Source organism: Gastrolobium bilobum, unplaced genomic scaffold, assembly GCF_033153095.1.
Source record: "Gastrolobium bilobum isolate Gb01-03AN ecotype WA unplaced genomic scaffold, APGP_CSIRO_Gbil_v1 utg72023, whole genome shotgun sequence".
Classification (NCBI taxonomy): domain Eukaryota; kingdom Viridiplantae; phylum Streptophyta; class Magnoliopsida; order Fabales; family Fabaceae; genus Gastrolobium; species Gastrolobium bilobum.
The window spans coordinates 105561-113182 of NW_026899951.1; the positions used below are offsets into that span (position 1 = coordinate 105561).

The 7622-nt window shown below is 37.2% G+C and overlaps 1 long non-coding RNA gene across 1 annotated transcript; it reads right to left on the reverse strand.

Moving 5' to 3' along the window:
- Positions 1-714: 714 nt before the first annotated feature.
- LOC133294348 (uncharacterized) lies at positions 715-3396 on the reverse strand. The gene is made up of 4 exons (XR_009749189.1): positions 2897-3396; positions 2698-2804; positions 1745-1811; positions 715-987 (listed from the first exon to the last, which is right to left on the reverse strand). It is a non-coding gene; the product is annotated as an uncharacterized LOC133294348 (long non-coding RNA).
- Positions 3397-7622: the final 4226 nt, after the last annotated feature.

The following is a 7622-nucleotide window of genomic DNA, read 5'->3' on the forward strand; positions in this document are numbered from 1 at the left end:
GGTTCATATCATAAATGACCTATATAAATGCAACTATACTATTATTTAACATACAATCACACAATTATAAAACCAAAGTCCTACCGGACCATGGTTGAACAACATAGGTGTGACACCCTCCCCTGTATGCATCCAAGGAAAGTGTCTGCTAAAACCGATTAGAGTCACAACGTTATCATATAAAATTCTTATTCTGGAAGAAACCTTTTGATGATACCAATTCAAACTTTCGCCTGGAAAACTGACTTCGTAAAATAGAATCAGCAAGTAATTTTAAAAAAAGAAAACTTTCGCTGCGCAACTCTGAATTTTCTTGAAAACAGTGTGCAACTTTATAAAATAACATAGCTTACTGAAATAATAATTTTCCTGAAAACCTGTCTGGCTGCAAAAATCATAATAAATCGAGCTTTCATAATTTCATTGTAAAGTCTACATAATCTGAAACTAGACATGTGGGGCTTCAGGTACATATAAATTATGGCCCATTCGGAGTCCCGTAGCTCCCGGAACAGAACTCGCAAGGTGAGAGATAAATCAGTGAAAATATTTCCAAAACTGCCTGACTTGCAAAAATCATAAAATTCCGTGCTTATATGCTGTGGACACAAACTTTATATAATATGAAACTAGACATCTGGGGCTTTAAGTGCATATAAATTATACTCCGATCGGAGGTCTGTAGCCCCAGAAACAGAACTCGCAAAGTGCTCGAAAACTTAATCTCAAAATCCGAATTTAAACAGCAGAAATTGTTTGTCAAAATAAGATAACAGAATTACATAAGTCTTAGCAAATACAATAATCAAGCTACTGTGTGTTCCCAAAATAAAATACTACATTCACTTGGTCAATCCCCAAAATAGTACATAACGTCAAGATTCAGCACACAGCCAAATAAACAATGGCAAACAACATGATTTTAAAACAGCAGCACTCAACAGCAGATATCCAAAATACTACTTCATCAAATGCTTTTACGTCCTCCTGCAATTTTATAAAAATTGAGCCCCCGAAGGGGTGAGAAAAATCACTGTAGTGTGGCAGAAAATCCAGCAATGCAACAATGTTAATTTAAATACCGAATTTCCAAAATTGTCACATCATCAAATAGTTCCAGAACATATTCCATCACATAATCCAAGTGCGTATATAACGCCGATATATTTATCAAGGTGCGTATATAACGCCAAAATACTAATCAAAGTACGTATATAACGCCAAAATACTAATCAAAGTGCGTATATAACACCAAAGTAATGTACGTTCATAGCACTGCAGTGCACGTACTACTAACTAACACAGTGGAGATTCCATAGGGCTCCCAAAGGTGAATTCCACTGGACCTATGCGAACTGAAGCCAAGTGTCCCATACCCTGGTACCAGAGGGATGCCTATATGATGCGTGCTCAAACGTATGCTTACTTTTATTATATACTTCGGTTTCCAAGATGAATGCATAATGTTGTATGCCATGACATGATTCGCACACACAAACAGAACAGATGAATTATGATGTGCGTATACATGGCTAGATCATAATCATAATACATATATTTCTTATATTTTTAATACCAAGCTGCCGAGTAATCAATACTTCCCAAAACAGAATTCCAACAGTTCTTATTCCAAATCGAATTATAATTGCCTTCCAACAGAATCAAAACAGAGCACGAGAGCAATAAATCAAAAATTCAAGTATTAAACTAACAGTCACATAGGGGTAATCCACCGAACACTTACCTCGAGTCTTTAACCCTTTTTAATCAAAACATCAACAATCAGACCACTCTTTTAGAGGTTAGCACACCTGAGCAATAGGTACCAAAAATCAGAATTCACATCTATTGTTCCAATAAAATACATGTACTCTCCATGCTTCCCATTCTAGGTGTCTAGTCGATTTACCAGATTTCCATTACTAACTTAATCACCAACTAAGTTGTTTTAATCTTTTTCTGACTTAATGTACGTTCATAGCACTGCAGTGCACCAACTAAGACATGCCACACGGTTTTGGCATCAACCAGATTCCACAAGTTTGTCATTTACATGCTGCCTACAAGGGTTACAACACACACAAGGCACGGTTCAAATCTGATTTCATGCTTCTTCTACCAAAAATTAGCAAATGGCATAACCATAATTTTCCATGCATGTGGGTTCGGTTATCAATCATTACTAGGTGCTTAGCATATTTATTTTATCACTTCTACACATTATATAGCGTTTTCCACTCTTCTTAGTACTGGATTTATAATCAAATTTCAAAGCTCAAAACTAGTAAATTTTCAGACTTAAGGGTGCATTGCCAATGGGTATCAAGTGACAACATCCATGGTTTTCTATGCAAACAGATTCAGTCTTTTAAAATCGTTAACTAGGTGCTTCCTTTTTCGCTTGACATACATCACCCATACGATTTAAGAGTGGGGTATTTATGTTTTAACATGTCCTTTAAGGTATTAACACATACAAGGTTTGACAACTATATAAGTCCAAAGAAACAGTCACGAATCCATATAGAGCTATCTTCCAAGCTCACAAAATTACATGTAACGATTTGCATGCACCACAACCATGACTACACGGCTGAACCAAAACAATGAAGACATAATGACAAAATTACATCTTTCTTGGATGCATGTACTGGCTGAATAGCAAAGAATAAGGAAAGATCTTGAGATTTCACTTACATTTTCTTGCATCGACCCCCAAGACCACAAATCGATCAAGAAGCAGCCCATCCTCCTTCCTATGCTCCATAACTCGAGTTTAAGACAGCATGCAAAAGGGGAAGGAGCTAGATTAAGGCCGAAACATGTGCATGCAATGAAAAGAGAACTCAATCAGAACCGACCCAAGATGTGTTGAACAAAGAAAAGAAGCAAATACCTCATTCCTTGAAGGAGGGCCTTTGGCTGAACAAAGGGAAGAAGAGAGTGGATGTAGGCTTGCGTTCCACTCTGCAAGCAAGTGAGTATCCTCATCAAATCAGAGGGAATGAAGGAGGGACATGAAACTAGAAAAATCCTACACCTCTTGCTCAATGATAATCAGCCGAACCATGAAAGGAAAAAATGAAAAATTGGATGGTCGTTGTCTTCTTATGTAGCTCACGATTTGTGAGGAATAGGGAGGAGGAAAATTAACATGCAAGCTTTGGGTTCTTCTCTAGCTGGTCTACGGTCTTGAGAGGGGGAGAGAGTGGTTAGTGTTTCATTCTGAATTGGAAGGGAGTATTCAGTCTTGTGTTGAGGATGACGTTGCGCATGGAGTGAAGGAGAATAGGATGATAGTCTAGTTTGATTCAAAAGAATTAAAGAGAAGGGATCATTTTGTTCCTCTTTCAATTTGTGCATGGAGTAATTGAGTTTGGCCAAAAATTCTGATCCAAAGGTACAAGAAAGAAAATAATAGTCAGATAGCTTTTGCCCTTATTGGGCGCTAGAGTGGTGAGGGCTTCCATTGACCAATAGGACCACATGCAAGGAGATTGCTTTCATCTTATTGGCTGCATGGGGCAACAAGGCTGATTGCTTTGGATACTAATACAAGTAATTAAAATTTTCCTTTTCTTTTCTCCTACACCTAGCGCATACAAGGGAATATAAGGATAGACATGTGGCTGATGCTTGGCCAATCACAACTAACAAGTGGATTTTGTTTAGGATGAGCTAAAGGGTCATGTGTAGGGATTTCTTGGGCTAACTTACACCCCCATAAGCTGCTGGGGTCATCGCCCTTAATGGTCCATGGGTTCAAGAATTTTAGTCTCCTAATAAGTCACCTATCATGGTTAATATTCCACTAATTGTTATTTCATGTACCCTCTACATATTAACTAAGGCTTTTGTACGTTGTACTCAAATTAATCACACACTTTTGATTAAGATTCAAGTTCAGAAAATATACATAGTTATTCCTAATACATGCAGAAAATAATTTCCTTAAACTCCATTGGAGTTGAATTCAAGATGTGCTTCCATGTTCTTAACTGAAATTTATATGCTTCCTAAATTCGTGGGATGTTACAATAGGTAAGAAAACCTCTAAACCGGGAGCTTACCTGACAAAAGCTTTCCTTGAAAAGCTAACTTGAATACCTATTGTAACAGCCCATTGTACACTGGTATTATTAACATTAATTATGATATTAAGCGCAGTTACATTCACAACAATTCATATATAAAAATGCGAGTAAACTTTTTCAGTTTTATTATGCGAGCTTTTAAAACAATAATAACGCGTAATAAATAAAAGTTGTGACCGTAACTGTAAAATTTTTGCGGAATAATTATTTAAACTACATTTATATCATATATTACATACATCTCTCAAGTCACTAAGGGGCTCCCATAAACACACTTAGCTAAAATTTCACTTTTACGTTTTCTACCTATCCGAACATGGTTCGGTCTTTGAATTTATGCGGAAAAACCGCATTCTACAAGCCTCTCATCCTTTAGTATGTTATTCTAGACTTAATTAACTTTCTAGGAAGCTATCACACGAGTCATAAAGTTCCTGTTTGCTCCGGATATCGCCGTTTGAAGTTGGACAAGCAAATCTGCCAGCCAACCTCAAATCGGCTCCAAACAGCCTTCACTCAATCAATTATTCTGGAAAATAAACTCAACCAATTGCTCTTAAATTTTTATACAGTAAACTAGACACTTCAAGCTTCAATTTGACATATTATACACCTAATTTGACCAAGAAACGAAGCGGGAATAAATTTCCCAAACTCGCTCCAGATCAGCACAAGTGCAGTGGCCAATTGAGAAGTCCGTTCTCTCTTCCTTCTAAAGGCCTACTTCGAACCCAGAATTTTCTCAAATTTTAACACAAGATAGAGGACATCTCAAGCTTTAAAACGGCGTATGGCACGTCCCTATCAGACTTCTTTGGAGGGAGATATACTCTCCTAAAGTTCGCCTAAATTCTGCCAATTTCTAGAAAATTCGCCAGAATTTCCTTTGTTTTTCCAATAAATCCCAAATTTGCAAATGTGTTCTCTAACCTCAATTTGTACCTAATAATCATGGGTGGCACACAAAGACCAGTAATACCTTGGTGCTCTTATAACCCTTCACAGATTATATTCAATTGCTCAAAATACATAATCAATGCTTACTTTTTCAAGTTAACGTATTTCAAGCACAAAGTCCAATTGCATTCATTCTTTGAATCATAAATCATCATTCACATTCTAGAATAGGCCTATTGCCCTTTCTTCATATTACATACTTCCATGTTACACAAGATCCAGATATTACAATTACAATTCTCCAATGTAAATCATAAGACCATAAATTCTCCAAATACAACATAATGAAATAAGCCTCAAAGTGAAACATAATAAATATGCAACTAGACTTAGGCAAAAGATGGCAGGAACAAATATGACAATATACATCATCCTAAATCTATATACAATGTGTTAGTATATAGGTGTCCTAGAGACAATCTGTTTTATCAGATGAACACCTTTTTCTATTTGGTATATCATGATTAATAAATTTGAGCAAACTTTATCTTTATCATATTTATGTCTCGCCAATATTTTATTGTTAATATGCGTTTAAAGATAAAGACCCTAGGAATAGAGCAGGTGTTCACTCGGGGATCTATGATAGGGATTGTAAGAACCCGCACCGTTAATTAAGGTATTTAATTAATTAATTATGCAAAATTAGGAAATGATTCCATAATTGACTCTAATAATTATTAAGAGGCTTTAATAATTATGGTAAGTGATTAAGAATGCTGAAAGTCGCTTTTCGGAAGAAAAGTGCAGATACCGGTTCTGCTAGTCGGTATAAATGCGTACCGAAAAAGTATCCCGGAAAATTATAATAAGTTCATGATAATTACTAGAATAATATGTAGGACTTGTAAAACGAGTTTCAAGTCCAAATAATGAGAACTGGTGCTAGAAACCGGTACTGGCTCTGAAAAGCGCGTACCAGAAAGGTGCTCGGAAAAATATAATAAAAATATGATAATTCTTGGAAAAATGTGTAGTTTCATAATCAAAAGTTTGGGATTAAAATGCTAAGCGTAGAAATTAAAGTTAATACTGCGTGTTTAAGTGTGAGTTGGCTATTTATAGACTTACTAAGGGCACATTGCCCTAGATACCATATTTCCTTCGTGAGAGAGGCTGACCAGCTGCTTGAGCACTGTTCCATTGGTCTCCTTCACCTTCTCTTGAGCCAAGTTGGGACCTTTGGCATTGATCCTTCTCTTTTCTTCTTGTAAACACTTAAGAGCATCATTGTTGAGTGAAAGGAGAGCCTTTTGGTGAGTGTTCAGTTGCTGTGAGAGGTGTGAGGGAGCTGTGTTTTCTGTTCTTGAGGGGTGTGACCTTTTGTTGGCATTTTGATGCTCCAAGGTGCCTTCTTGTTGAGTGAAAGACCTACCTTCTTGTTCATTTTCGTGCATCATCCTTGAGTCAGACTTGAGGGGCTGTGTTGAGCTCCAAGAGCATCTCCATCCTCTGTTTTTGAGCTGTGGTATGATCACCAACCTTTAACTTGAGTTTTAAGGCTTAAAAATGGAAGCTTGATGCATGTTAAGGTTAAAAGATGATAACTTGTTGTTGGGTAAGGCTTAACACACCTAGAAATGCATGATTAGGTGTTTAAAATCAGTAAAAAGGGAACCTTTAAGGGATATCTTCACGAAAATGCAGAAACTGCATTCTGTCGTGAAATATCCGGATATCTGCCCGTGGAATATCCGGATACTGGATATTCGGATATGATATCCGGATATGTGATATCCGGATATGGGGTTTTGGGATATCTGGATATTGGATATCCGGATATGTGAATCTGTATATCCGGATATTGCATATCCGGATATGGACGGTGAGATATCCGGATATTGCATATCCGGATATGGTCCCGAGGAATATCCGGATATTCTGGGATTTCGCAGAACAGTAGCTGTGCTGTGTGTACAGTAGGCTATTGGGGGTTTGTAGACCCTATATTGATGAAGTTGAACTTCTGTAATTAATGGACTAAGCCAGAATCATGTGATTAAGGGCTTGTGGCTTTGTTACAAGCTTTAAGACATAAAACGTAACGAAAAGGCGTTGTCTTTAATTTGTATGCATGTGGTACATGTTTATTGATTTATATTTGGTCCATATCAGATTGTGATCTGCTGTGATTGGACTTTGAGCTTGTGGCATTGGATAACTAGCTTAGAGGTAAGCTTTCGTGTCCTCGGTTTAGCCATGTTGTGGTTCCACCATGTCCCATGGGGATATGGTATAGGCATGCTGTGTTACATGCTTTTGATGTTTTGGAAATGTTGTTGAGCTATTGTATGTTAGTGCCTTGTTGATATGCATGGAGGTGTTCCACCTATACGGTAAGCCTGAGTATGTAGAACATACAAGATGGTGAGATTGTGGGTGAGGTGCAAGCGGTGTTCCTTGTACTACATGTAGGGAATAGACGTATTCCTACATTTTTCTGGCCAGTAGATAGTGATTACACACATGCCATAGATATCTGTTGCACTTCATAGTTTTGGAACTGATAATGATATAAATGCTTTTAGAACTTATATTGCACATGTAAGTGAGCTTGGGGTGGAAGATCCT